A 14,950-nucleotide genomic window follows, 5' to 3' on the forward strand; every position below is an offset into this window, starting at 1 on the left:
AGAGCATGAATTTTGCAAGTATGTGGTCATTGCTACACTTCTTTGACTGTGAAGTGAGTTCCTTAGTCAAATGCAGTGCTGTGTGGAATAACAAGGTAGTGGATGAGGCATTCTGCAAGTCAATAAACAATAGTTTTGGCAAAAACATTGCATGCAGGAAAAACAAATCCATATGCACAGTAAGTGTCTTTCCAGTAAGGAAAAAACTTGCCCCTTCCATTATAGAAGTTGTCCAGTATAATCAACCTGGCACCAACCAGCTGGCTGATCATGCTGTGGAATGCTACCATACTGGGGCTCAGTGTTGGTATCTGCTGTTGGCATATTTGGCACTCAGTGGAGGCCATAGCCAGGTCAGCCCTGGTGAATGAAAGTCCGCATTACTGAGTCCCTGCATAACCCCCATTCCCTGCCAGGATGGCCACTTTGCTCATGGGCCAAATGGGTGATGACAAGCGTGACTGGGGAAAGAGGCTGACTGGTATCCAAAAAATGGGTCATCCTTTCTACCTGGTTATTTAAATCCTTCTCTGCTGAGATCACACTTGGGTTGGCCTTGACATAGGACACAGATATCTTCATGGTTTTGGCTTTTCCAGAAGTATGTCTATGCAAATGCCTCTTCCCTAAATTCCCTTTCATCAATTTCCCAATCATTTTCTTTTCAAGTTGCTGACACTCCAGCCAAACCGTGGGCCACAGCCAATGAACTGGTATACAGTAGCATGTCTGGCCATTTCTCCTTCCAACAGAAGTTCACAATGATGTGTACCACCCAAAATTCCACCCCCTGGGAAGATTTTCCTTCACCTCTGTCCCTCAGGAATGTCCTAGAGAGGGGCTGTAGTGCTGTAGCTGTCCAGTTCTGAGTGGTGCCTGCATGTTGTGCAGAACCATCTGGCAACCAGGCCCCAGTCTTTTCTTCCCCTGCCAACTGATAGTAGTGTAGTCCTCAACAGGTGCTGGTTTGGAGACAGAAGGCAGTGCAGGAGGAGAAGAAACCATTGGCATTTGGGCCACTTCTTCCTACAACTTAGCTGTGTTTCAGGATCTGCTTGGGCCCAATCACATACAAACCACTTCCATTTGACAACAAAGTGTTGCTATGCACACTCAACCTTATGGCTTGGTCGTTCAGGTAATACTCACCTTATCATAGGCAACTCGGGTCACACAGTAAGTTGTGGCCCATGTCCATCATGCAGTTTCTACGAAGGCCAAGCAGTAGGCTAATGGCTGTCTCTCAAAAGGAGAGTAGTTATCTGCAGGTGATGGCATGGCCTTGTTCCAAAATTCTAAAGGCTGACTTACAATCAACTTATTGGCGCCTAATAAAGGCTCCAAAAAATTCCTAACTGCCGTTGATACCTCAGGAACCACTGGATCTTGAAGACCTGGTCCGAGTGGCAGAGCAGCTTGCACAGCATCCCGGGCCTGCTGCAGAGTTGTCTCCTGGACCCCCTGGAAACTAGCAGCCTTTCAGGTCATTTGGCAAGTGGGATGCAGTAATACACCCAGGTAGGGAATATGCTGCCTCCAAACTCTAAAGAAGCCACTACGCACTGTGCCTTTTTCTTGGTTGTGGAAGGAGCCAGATGCAAAAACTTACCATTTACCTGAGAAGAGATATCTCAACATGCCCTAGCCACTGGGCCACTAACAATTTCCTGAGGTAGAAGGCCACTAAATTTTAGTCAGATTTATTTCCCATTATCTGATAAGCAAATGACAGTTTTGTTCCTGGGGGGAAATTCCAATACAGAGAAAGGAGAAACACAGACTCATAACATTAAGACAGTCCCAGGAAAAGTTGGGATGGGCCAGCATCTGCAGGTCCTGAGGCCAGAGAAAAAATGTACACCCTATATATATGCATTTATTATTGTATTAACGCTTCGTTTTTCTTATAGTGTGTCATATTTGATGGCTTTGGATTGTCCTGGTTGATTAACTCCCCCAGGGGTCATATAGCCCCTTTGGTGCAGATGAAGGAATGCAAGAAGGGGGTGGGTGCGGCCATAGGTGGGGACAGGAGAATCGCCAGAAAAGGATCGCCATCCCCCCTGGAGGGCAGTCAGGTGAGAGGTGCCCAACCAGCCAGTGCAGCTGCCCCAATCAGTATGAAGTTACCCAGTCAGAGGGCACGTGTGATGCTAAGTCAGGAATTGGCAGCATCCCTGGAACAGTCCAGTGAGAACAGAACTCTGTCATCAGCAGAGAGGGCACAGCTGTCCCAGTGTTGGCTGAAAATGAGGGGAGATAAAGAGAGTGAGGATCAGCTGTGGCTCTGGAGGAAACTCACCAAGGTGAGGAAAGAGGCATTAACAGGAAGTAACCGGGGCTTGAGTGTAAAGGTGGACTAGTGGCAGAATGTTGGCAAAGGCATTACCGGCACGCTGAAAGGTTGGCTGCTCGGTGGGTGGCTGAAACGACCCTGTGATGAAAATTTTCATTGACTTTGGTACTGAATAGTTGGTGAGTAGGTCTGGAGAAGCCACAATTGAATATGGAATATGAGGCCACCTAGCGCAGCAAGAGCCACCAGATGTAGTGAGGCTTCGAAAGAAATAGTCACATGGGGATGTAAAAGGAGTTGAACAGACTTGGACTTACTGGTAGTAGGCTTGGAGTTGCTTGATTATGAGCAATGGCAGGCTGGAATGGGATGGGATCTAAAGGACTCAGAAACAAGTAGTAAGGTCTGAAGACACTGGGTGTGCAGGAGGCGATGTCATAGATGCAAATCTTGATATTGGAGATGGCCCAATCAAACCTACGTTTTGAGTCCAATCCGTTCCAAATGACTGTCAAGCACAACTGAGGTGTCAAGTGTTTCCAAGTGGTACAGGTTGTAGAAACAGCGATGGAGGTGGCCTATGGGACAGTTAAACTAATTGTGGCCTGAGGCTGCCTTCCTACCTTAAGTCTTTAAGAAAGAAACTGCAACCTAACTTAATATGTAAAGAAATTGGAAACCTAATTTAGGAGTATGCTTTGTCTAGAAAATAGCTGAGTCTTGGGCACTAACAGCAACCAACCTCCAGGCACCCACAGGCTGCCAGTTGTTCAGACCTGATCCCAAAAGGCCGAGGCCAAGCTGTAATCAGTGAAGCTGTCTCTGTATCTCATTTGTGTTTGCTGTCTCTGATTGCTCTCTGCCCACATTGTGGAGCAAATCTTTGACCTCTTCTGGTCCCAAAGGCTGCCTGACTTATAAATTATTCATTGCTCAATTAAACTTTGTTAAATTTAATTTTTCTAAAGTTTCAGACTGGTGAGAAAATGCACCTGTAAAGGTCTTGCTAGGTCAAGATGTAGTCAGGGTTGGGGGACAGTCTATGTGACCATGCGAGTGAAAGACAGGAATTGTAACAACAAGAGCGTCTTTCAGCAGGTGGAAAAATTGGTGTGTAGTCTGGAAGGGCGTGAAGCAGTCACCAGGGACAGAAGGCACACATGCTGTTGTGCATGAGACAGCTCCGTACAGATTGGAAAGACGTAAGCTGGGTCAGGGACTGGCTGAGTGTTGCAAAAGTTCTAGCCTGTAAAGTTGTCATAGCAGTAGAGGAGTCTCCAGAAAAGCTAAGAATAAAGGCGAGGAGGTGTCCGTGGGAGCTGATCCAGCCTGGAAGCTTTGCCATGTGGTGGAAGAAAGCAGACTCCCTGTAAGCAGGGAAGAAGCTCTGTGGCACAGAAAAGCTACCTGTGGTCAAGCAGGTAATGATACTAGCCAGCTGCATTGTCGGACGACAGAGTTCATGGGGTGGAAAAAAGTAGCAGTAAAGTCTGAGTTTCTATTTATCACAAGGAAAGACATGGGTGCCAGGGGGAAGGTGTCCTGAAGTCAATGTTGCAATAGGTGTCCTTCTCTTTATTAATTGTTGGAATTCTGTCAGTAAAGCAGTTGAGGCAATGCAGTGTCAAAAGTCAGAGTAAAAATGGTCAAGTCTAGGAGTCCCTCTTGTAGACACCACAATAAAGAAAAGTCAGGTCAATAAAAAAGGGATCCTGCATCAGCCCAGTCCAGACAGAGCAGGAGTAGTTGCATCCACAGGGGTCTGACGGGGTCCAGTGGCAGCCTCTGAACGAGGAATGTGGGGGCACCATTCCAGAGTTTCTAATTGGGACCGTAAGTGGGAGCACAGCTCACAAACTTGCTGACAGAGCAGTAGGAGCAAATATCAGGGCCTTTCTTCCAAGACTGGAGATGCATCGCTTCTCGGCCTTTTGGCTAAGATCAAGTGTCGTATCTGTTCTTATCAGTTTCATATCTGATATGTCCTCTATCCAAGACTAGAAATGCTAATCATGTTGGTATTTTAGCAGGGTGAGGAGAGTCCTGTCCTCAGTAATCAGTTGTTGCTGTATTGCTGGGAGGAATTACCACAGGCACAACAGGGAGAGTCTGGGTCTGGGGTTTGCGGCAGACAAGATGGAATCAGTAAGCAGGCCTCACAGTAGACACTAATCCAATTTTTATGCTGTCCTCAAAATTTTAATATTTATGATGCTGAAGTCAAGTATAATTATAATAGGCATGTTTTCCAAGTTGAAGACTAAATGTCAAAAAGAATGTTCCAGGATCCTTTGATATGAAATATCTAAGTGGAAGTCATTGGATCTCAAATGCATTCATGTAAACTAACTCTTCTGGCCAAATTAGAAATAATGTCTGGTTGTTATCCTGTATATTACCTACCATATTGCTGGTGGAATCACCCTCAGTATTAGATATATTCATGCAGTTTTGCTGTCTCTAATAATAGCTGTCCCGTCCCACGGGATCAGTTACTTGTGGGACCTGTGGAGGAAGGAGTGGGAAATCGGACGAGGCGGGGGACACGAGAAATGGAGACAAGACAGGATTCTGATCAAGTCTCGTTTATTGGCGGTTGAACAGAGGCTTAAGTAGGGCAGAAAGAGGAGGTAGGAAAGGTGGTGTAAATATTCCCATATATGGAGATTCTTCAGGTACTCAAGGGGCACGTCACAGTGGGGAATTGGAAACTTACAAATTCCTTTGCAAGTCAGACCGGCTAGTTCAGATAATCAGGCTGTTTCACATGGCTTTGTGACCATTTTGAATAAGCCATTGCCGGGCCTCCTGGCTCCGGACAGGTCCCCCTTTTTAGTTTTTAAATATGGAGAGGATTTCTAAGGGAACCGTGCCTGTCTTAGGTCGGGGCAACCATCTTTGGTTCTGTCAAGCCCGTCATCGGATAAGGCAGCAGCACCGGCAGCCCTCCTGTCTTACACGACATGAAAGACATTGCCCTCTTACCCGTCTCTGGCTGACCGGTTCAGCTCTTAGTCTGATCCGTAGCGATCATTCATCTCCAAGCGATGATAATGGACCTGAATAGGCCTAGCCTGAATGGCCTGTATTTGTTGTCTGACAAAAGTCATGAGCTTATTGAATACAATGGGCCCTATGGAGAGTATGAGCAAGAGGCTTAGTAAGGGCCCAAAGAAAGGAAGGAGGTAGGGGAGAAGTCCATTCCAGCCAGACCACAGTGTATTGGTGACCAGTTCCCGCCGCCGCTTCTCTAGGTCTTCTTGTAGGTTCTTGATTTTATCTCTGACTATTCCGGATTTGTTGGCATAAAAACAGCAGTGTTCGTGCTCTCGCTGGATCCCCAAATCCGCAAGAGGCCATCGGGGTCAGGTGTCCCAGGAGAATAAGAAGGAGAGTTGTTCCGGGATCCATCCTGTGGGGAAGAGAGAGGAGTTTGCTCAGGGACGCGGGTGTCCCTGGCAGAGTCAGCATCATCTATTTGTCTAACAAGTCTTTTCGGGAGCCATCTGGCGGCATCATGTTCCCGGGAGAAGATGCATACTGATCCTCGTCCCCAGATCAAGACCCGGTCTGGTCCATGCCAAGAATTGTCTAGGGGGTCCTTCCATTTCACCAGAGCAACCTTGGTGTGGGTTTCCGGATGCCAAAAACGATCCGCCGCACTTTTTCCATTGGCATCCAGAGTTAAAAAATTTAATATGAATAGGGTATGGTTAAGGGAGTTTCTTGGGGATCCTCTGGTCGGGTACCATTCCCCCTTTTTTATTTTAAATAAGGTATTTTTGATGGGCAAGTGGGCTCGTTCTACCATGCCCTGTCCTTGGGGGTTGAAAGGAATGCCAGTGGTGTGAGTGATATGAAGTTGTTCGCAGAACTGGCGAAAGGCCCGTGAAATGTACCCAGGGCCATTGTCTGTCTTTAGTTGTCGGGGACCCCGAGAACAGAGAAACAATGCAAAAGGTGGGCTATGACATGTTTGGCGGCCTCTCCTGATTGGAGTGAGGCGAGCAAAAACCCGCTGTAGGTGTCTATAGAGACATGGAGGTACTTGAGATTCCCAAATTCTGGGTAATGTGTGACATCCATCTGCCACAATTGGTTAGGAAGGAGGCCCCGAGGATTGACTCCCAGGTGGGGAACTGGTAATAGAGTGACACAGGTGCTACAGTGTTTGGCTGTCTGTCTGGCTTGTTCCCTAGTAATTTTGTACAAAAGTCGTAGAGACTGGGCATTCAGATGGTGTAAGGAATGGGCTGCGCGGGCTTGTTCAAGATTATCCGCGCATATGGTTGCCACGGTTCTCGTGGCTGTGTCGGCTTTATAGTTGCCATCTGCTAAGGGTCCTGGCAGGCCTGTATGAGCCCTAATGTGGCCTAAAAAAAATGGGGTGGTTCTGAGTCGGATAAGTTGTTGACACTGGAGAAAGAGATTAGCAGTGTCAGAGATGTGCTTGATTTGGGCAGCTGTCTCTAAAAGGGGTATGGAGTGGGCTAGGTAAGCACTGTCAGTATAAATGTGTAGAGGTTTGTGGGGGAAAGCAGACAGGACCGCGATAATGGCCTGCAACTCTACCAGCTGGGCGGAGGATTGCGTTGTTTTAAATTGAACCGTATTGTTGTCAAATGTGTAAGCGGCAATGCCTGAAGATGAGCCGTCAGTGAAAATTAGCATAGCGTTTTGTAATGGTTCCTTATGGACGACACGAGGGAAAACAAATGCATGAAGCCTACAAAACTGGATAAGTTTATCCGCGGGGTAATGGTTATCGAATTCTCCCGGGAAGGAGGCCAAGGCTATAGGCCATGAGTCTGTGTTTTGAAGCAGCCATTGAACTTGGGGTTTAGAGTATGGCTGTATAATCTTTGAGGGCTCTATTCCAAAATATTTACGACAATCCTCTCTGCCTAAAATGATAAGGTCTGCTACAGCCTCATAGTAGGGAAGGATGACCTTCTTGGGAGAGGAGGGTAAATGGATCCACATGAGGGGTTGGCCTTGCCAGAATAAAGCAGTAGGGGTCACTGTTGTGTTAAAAATGATAAGCGAAAGCGGTTTGGCATAGTCTATCTGGGTTACGAATTGGGTAGCAATAGCCTCCTCTACCTTATTAAGAGCAGCTAGTGCCTCCGGGGTCATCTTTTGGGGAGATCGGGGATCAGCATCACCCTTAAGGATGTCGAATAAGGGCTTTAATTCCCCTGTTGTTAATTTTAGATAAGGCCGAAGCCAATTAATATCCCCTAGAAGTTTTTGGTATGTAGAGGGTTTGTAAGCAATCTCTACGGATAGCTGCATGTTGATTGGTAATTTTTGGACCACATAATTGAAATCCCAAGTATGTGTATGGATCTTAGAGTTGTACCTTTTCTGGGGCAATTTGTAGCCCTGCCTGGGTCAGTAGCTTTTTAAGATGAGCAAAGCAGGAAAGTGTTTGTTCTCCTGATCGTCCTGCTATTAGAATATCATCCATGTAGTGTATAATATACATATCTTCCCAGGCATTTCTAACAGGTTGAATGGCAGCAGCAACATACTTTTGGCAAAGAGTAGGGCTGTTAGCCATGCCCTGAGGCAATACTTTCCATTGATATCTTTTCATGGGCTCCCTAAAGTTTGTTGAGGGGACACTGAAAGCGAATCTTTCTTGGTCAGCAGGGTGTAGCGGAATTGTGAAAAAGCAATCTTTGAGATCTATGATTATCTTAAAATAACCCTGTGGGATGGCCACCAGGGTGGGCAGCCCTGGCTGCAGGGCCCCCATGAGGACCATGGTGGCGTTTATAGCTCGAAGGTCCTGTAGTAGTCTCCACTTCCCTGATTTCTTTCTGATAGTAAATATGGGGGTATTCCAAGGGGAGGTACTATCGACAATATGTCCTGCGTCCAACTGTTCCTGCACTAACTGTTGGGCGGCAGCAAGCTTGTCAGAGGTAAGAGGCCATTGATCAACCCATACTGGCTCATCAGATTTCCAGATAATGGGGTTGGCACAGCCTAGGGGTGCAGGCATGTCAATGGCCACCATCAAAAATTTCCAAGGCCCTTTCTATCTATCTGTCCTGTAATCGGGATAGGTTGTAAGAGGCCATTTTCCTGTTTTCCTAGTCCCTTCCCTGGGCTATACCCCTGTGCTAACATTTGAGCAGTGACCACGTCACTGGGGCTGCACATTATGACTCCCATTTGTGTAAGCAGGTCTCTGCCCCACAAATTAACTGGGAGATGAGGGATAATGAAAGGTTTGATAAGCCCCGAGTTGCCTTCTTTGTCTCTCCACGTGAGGTATTTAGAACTTTGTCTAGGATTTTGACTCTGCCCAATACCTCTCAAATTGGTCAATGTATCCGAGGTAGGCCACTGAGACGGCCAGTCCTCCTGTGTGATAATAGTCACGTCAGCTCCCGTGTCTATCAATCCTGTGAACACCTTGTCATCTAACCATAGACTGAGAGAAGGTTTTTTATCAGTGACGGCTTGCACCCAATACCCATTTGATGATCCAAACCCTCTTTTGCCCCGTATGGCCTTTTGACAGCCGTTATCCGTGGGCATTAGGGTTACTAGGAGCAGCCGAGCGACTCTCTCTTCTGGGGTGATGGTGATAATGTTGACTGCCTTTGTCATAACTTTAATTTCCCCTTTGTAGTCATTATCTATCACTCCTGGATAAACCTGTAAGCCCCTCATGGTTACACTACTTCTTCCTAATATCAGCCTGAAGGTATCCTTGGGCGGGGGCCCGTACACTCCAGTGCCCAAGGCTTGGACACCCATTTCAGGCGTCAGTACTGTGTGGGCGGAGGCACAGAGGTCCAATCCTGCGCTTCCTGGGGTGGCCCTACTGAGGTCCGAAATGGATTTTTCCCTGTGGCTGTGCTGCTGATTGCCCCATAAGCTTGCTTCGGGGCCTGGGGCTGGCCCCTCCCCTCGTTTCCCGACCTCGGTGGCAGGGGGTTTCCATCAACGTCAGCTTTTGACCTACATTCGTTAGCGAAATGTCTCCCCTTTTTACATCTGGGGCAGAGACCCGGGGTCGGCTCTCATGAGTCTTGTGGGCGTCTCCCTTGCAGTCCCTGGCAAAATGCCCTGCCTTGCCACACTTAAAACAAGGTCTATTCGGCTTGTTCCTATTTCCGAGGAATTCTTTGACTGTCTGACCGCTAAAAGCGGCCGCCATGGCCAGGCCCTGTTGATATGAGGACCCAATATCTGAGCAAAGACGAATATATCCCATTAAATCTGTCTTTTTGTGATACGGTCTGATGGCGGCTTGGCAGGCTGCCTTTGCGTTTTCAAAGGCCAATTGTCTTACATAATCAATCCCTGTTTCTGCGTTGCCAAATATCCTCCCTGCAGTGGTCATAAGCCTATGCACAAAGTCTGCAAATGGCTCGTCAGGCCCTTGTTTGACCACAGTAAGTGAGGCACCTGGGTCCCCTTTTACAGGGAGTTTCCTCCACGCCTTCATGGCAGCTGCCTGGATTTGTGCATAAAGGCCAGGATCGTACCGCATCTGGGCATCAGTGTTGGCGCAATTGCCTGATCCAGTAAGCATATCAAAATCACAGCCATTGCCTGCCTGTTGGTTTCGCTTAGCCGTCTCCCTGCAATTTTCAAAATATTCTGATTTCCAGATCAAATGATCACCCCCCGGTAAGGACAGCCCTAGCCAAGGAATTCCAATCAATGGGAGTGAGCCAATTATCTGCCACCGATTCTAAGATGGCCATGGTGTAGAGAGCTGTGGCTCCATACTGGGAGACAGCTGTCTTTAATTCTTTGATCATGGCAAAGTCAAATCCATCATGGTGCCTCCAGGCCTGGCCCTGCGGGTCAGTAGTCTCTGTAATAGGAAAGGCATCAGCAAAGGAAGAGCCCTTTTCCTTGCTGCTGGTGGGCCTGCGCTCTACTAGGGCATGCTGTCCTGGCCGCTGTGGCGGGCACAGGTTCCCCTGGGGGTCCCTAGTTTCAGGGACTCTCTCACTTCCCGTTCTAAGTTTTTGGAGTTTGAGAATTAAAGATTGATGAGTCTCTTCAAGCTTAATCTGTTCCTCAAGTCGTGCTATCTTTTCTTTGAGATCCTCTCTGGGATCCACGGCAGCCATTGCGAGGGGTGCGGAGGCCATATTATAGGGAGGAGGACATGAGACAGACGGAGGCCATATTTTGCTGCCTCCTCTTCTATTTCGCCCCAGTCTACTTCTGAAGAATCAGGGTTCTTCCCCAGATTTTTAGCCAATTTGAATGTAGGGCATTTTTTTGCCTTATCATTCCCACCATTCCTGTCCTTGTTTTCCGTAGGGAGCAGACTATTTCTGTCTTCATTTTCTGTGGGGAGTAGAGGGTACAATCTCAGTTAACAACCCTCAGGGCCCCGGTCTTTGCTATCTGTGACCGTTGTCGCCCCTCGGGTTTCACAGTCCCCCTCGTTATCACTCTCAAGTGATATTAAGTCCACTTCTCCCTTAAGGGGAGGTTCCCGGAGGTCTGTTTTAGAACCTTCCTTTAATATCTCTTCTGCTTGGATGATAGCAGCCTCTACATTGGGACAGTCCCGATGTTTATCTATAAGATCTCTAATTAAATTCCAATAGGAAAAAGCAGTCACCGGGACCTTTTCAGGCGCAGATATTCGATAAAAATCCTCAAGGGCATCGCCCACCCGTCTCCATCTCTTTATATCAATTGTGCCCTCACGGGGGAACCACGGGCAAATGTCTTCTATAAAATCAAAAAATTTAAACAAATCCTGTCCTCTAACCTTTACTCCTCATGTCCGTAAGGCCTGTTTTAACTGCTTAACATAAAGCTGATGTTGGCTCAATTCCTGCCCCATGTTCAGACGCACTTACTCACCTTCTACTCCCGCGGCGGTGGAAGGAATTTACTTTCGTTTCCACAAGGCCGGCAATCTCGCGTCTTCTTCCTCACTGGATCCTCCGTATCCACGGCCCCACGTTGGGCGCCACTTGTCCCGTCCCACGGGATCAGTTACTTGTGGGACCTGTGGAGGAAGGAGTGGGAAATCGGACGGGGCGGGGGACACGAGAAATGGAGACAAGACAGGATTCTGATCAAGTCTCGTTTATTGGCGGTTGAGCAGAGGCTTAAGTAGGGCAGAAAGAGGAGGTAGGAAAGGTGGTGTAAATATTCCCATATATGGAGATTCTTCAGGTACTCAAGGGGCACGTCACAGTGGGGAATTGGAAACTTACAAATTCCTTTGCAAGTCAGACCGGCTAGTTCCGATAATCAGGCTGTTTCACATGGCTTCGTGACCATTTTGAATAAGCCATTGCCGGGCCTCCTGGCTCCGGACAAATAGCTATGATGATATTGGAGAAAAGACTCTTTATAGCTCAAACACATTTTTTTTAAAAGGACATAGAAAACAAGCAAAGTGGATACATAGAATTATGCACCTGCTGATCGAAGGTAATTTCAAATATAGACATGGAAAATGAGAGTGAACCTCTTCTTTTCCTGCATGGAAACAATGCACAGTATTTTATTTGTAATTTAGGTAACAGAACTAAGATTTTATGTAGCATTTACAATATCTTATATCCTAATGCAGGATTTCATTGCTCTTTACCAATCTTCTCTGAATTTCTATATATAGGCTTCTATGATATAAGTGGGATAAACACACGGAAACTGATCTAGGGCTTTCCATTCTTAACCAAACCATATAATATGTTGATGGAGCCCATGGCCTTTATTCTAAAAATGAATTAAAATCAAAATCAAAGTCAAAAAATACCTAACTCTATTTAAATAATGAGAAATGTTTTCTTCTGATGAGATACATTTCCTTTCACTCTACAATAAGAGATTTTTTAACAGTTTCTTCTCTATCCAACCAAGCCAAAGTAAAATTCAAAATAATCAATAAATTGCAAAAATTAGAAATTAACTTTGATTTTTCTCTAAGGTTTTAAGATTTTCTAGTTTTTAAAAATGCTACAATATTCATGGTATAGTTTGCTCTGGTTTAAATATGTGCTCCAAAATTGTGTTGGAAAATTAATACCCAATGCAGTAGTGTTGAAATGTGGGCACTTTAAGAGGTGATAAGGTCATGAGGGCTCTGCCCTCCTGAATTCATTAATACTGTTACCAGAGGAGCAGTTTAGTTATCACAGGATGGGGTTCCTGATAAAAGAATGAGTTCTTCTATCTCCCACTTCCTCCCCTCCTTGCCATCCCCTTCCACCATGGGATTGTGCAGCATGAAGGCCCTCATCAGATGTGGTCCCTGAGTCTTGCACTCCTTGCCCTCCAGAAGCAGGAGACAAATAAATTTCTTGTCTTTATAAATTACCCAGTCTCCAATTTCCTGTTATAGCAGCACAAAACGGACTAAGCCACAGTCCACATTATAGTACATGCTAAGTAGGAAAACATCTGAAAGGATAATGGAAAATTACTACAACGTATTCCTAATGCATTGGGCTGGAAGTGTAGGGATTACCAACATTTTCTAAATTATTTTTTAAATGAAGTCAAAGTTTATGGTTTAAATTATTGTGATGTTCAATAACAGAATGCAATTAAGATTGTTAATCAGCTGACATTAAGATAGGGACATTAGCCTGGGTTACCCAGATGGGCTCAATGTAATTATAAGAATCTGTAAATGTGTAATCAGGAGGCAAGAGACTCAGTGTCACAAGGATATAACATAAGAAAAACCACTGCTGGCTTTGCAGGTAGTTGGCAGACAGGAGCCAAGAATTGCAGGTAACTTCGAGAAGCTTGGGTCAAAACCCAAAACCAAGAAACCCAAGAAAATGGATTCTCATCTAGAGCCTCCAGAAAGTAAGTCAATCTTGCTGACCTCTTCCTTCTTCTCCTCCTTCTCTTAAGACAAATTTTGGTCTTTGACACTGAGGAATGCAGTATGATAAATACATGTTGTTTTAAGGCTCTAGGTTTGTACTGATTCCCAACTCAGAATATCATCATATTTCATGAGAAGCTTTTTTTAAACATCATCTTGATCTTAATAAAATCTTTTCTCCTTTCGGTCAGAATAAATGAAATTTCATCCAACTGTTGAAAAACTCCATTATATCTCCAAAGAAAAGTTTTAGGCAATAAGTCAGAATGTTAAAAACCCAGAAAAAATGTAATGGACATAAGATTTTTTTAAATTGTTAGACTTGGTGATTCTTTTTCCTTTAACATAAATTTAATTCAGTTCATTTGTGCAAGCACCATAGAGTAATTTTTGTATGCTGAATGAATTTTTAATCAGAGAAAGTAGAATATTAATGAATGCTTCCAAGTAGTGAGGCCCAGGTGTTGTAGGAGCATAGCTAATGGACAGCTACGCAGGCTTGGTTGTGCTTGAGATGGTGTTAGGTGTATAAAAACTACATAACATAAAAAATAATAAATACAGAGAGACTGATTATTTAAAAATTTGTGTGAGCTAGTTAGGGTTACTCAAGGATCATTGGGTTGAATAAAAATGATAGGTGTGGTAATAATTTTGTGTATAAAAAATAACAGATGATGTGAGTTCTATTGTGTTTTTCAGAAACAAGGTGTGTTTCTTTTTTGCTGTTAAAATGAGAAAACTTTCCACTTATGTTACCATTAGAAAATGTCTTTTTTTCCAAGCAGGCTTCTCAGCAAACACTGTCCTCCTTCTCTGTGCGTCTCCACACTCCATCGTGAATGTAGGCCTAAGCCCACTGATGTGACCAGAAGTGACTTGGCCCTTGTCTACATACAACGATGTTCCTCATTGAAGTTTTTACAGCATTTTCAGAACTGTCTGACTCATTGAATTTTCAAAATGACTTCAAATGTAAGGCATTTTTCTACCTGATCAGGGTGATGAGAAATTTCTCCATCTGCACCACCTGCCTCCTGAGCTTGCTCCAGGTCATCACCATCTACCCTAGCACCTCCTGGTTTGCCAGGTTCAAAAAGAAATTCAAGTGTTACAGCTCCTATTTCTTTTTCTTCCTCGGGTTTCTCTGTGTCTTTCAGTAATAACCTGGTCTTCTACACTGTGAGATCTTCCAACTGGGCCCAGACCTATCTAATGATTCTCACTAAATACTGCTCCCTTTCTCCCAGGAGTTATATGAACAGGAGTCTGTTTTTGATGCTGGCACTAAAAAGAGATATCTACTTTTTTTTGTAGGAAATATGCTTCTCTAGTGCATTCATGGTGATTCTCTTGTCCAGGCATCAGAGGCGATCCCACACCTTCACAGCACCAGCCTCCCCCCAGGAGCCTCAGCAAAGAAAAGGGTCACCCAGACCATCCTGCTGCTGGTGAGTTTCTTTGTGGTCACGTACTGGTGGACGTCATTATTGCATCCACCTTAACTGTGTTATGCGGGTATGACACAGTCAGGCTAGGTGTCCAGAATCTTGTGGCCAGTCTCTATGCCACTGTCTGTCCCTTGATAGAAATGTGTTCTGATAAAAGAATAAATATTCTGCAAAGTATACAATCAAAGCGCCATGAATTTTTAACAAAGTAGTGATGGAAAAAATCCTCTATAGATTCTTCTACCAATTATTCAAGTAGTATAGGATTTGTTATATGATTTAAATAAAATGTGTAGAACTAACATATACAGACACACACACATACACATACACATAACCATTTTTTATTTTGATGTTGCA

The 14,950-nt window shown here is 45.1% G+C and overlaps 1 protein-coding gene and 1 pseudogene across 1 annotated transcript in view; one reads left to right on the forward strand and one right to left on the reverse strand.

Annotated features, from left to right (window-relative positions):
• LOC138376548 (zinc finger protein 729-like) overlaps positions 1–14,950 on the reverse strand; it is a 166,787-nt gene that overhangs the window by 113,377 nt on the left and 38,460 nt on the right. The window lies entirely within an intron of this gene.
• Positions 4,212–4,389, forward strand: LOC138376769 (U2 spliceosomal RNA; annotated as a pseudogene).

Source organism: Eulemur rufifrons, chromosome 28 (assembly GCF_041146395.1).
Source record: "Eulemur rufifrons isolate Redbay chromosome 28, OSU_ERuf_1, whole genome shotgun sequence".
In the NCBI taxonomy this organism is placed as follows: Eukaryota; Metazoa; Chordata; class Mammalia; order Primates; family Lemuridae; genus Eulemur; species Eulemur rufifrons.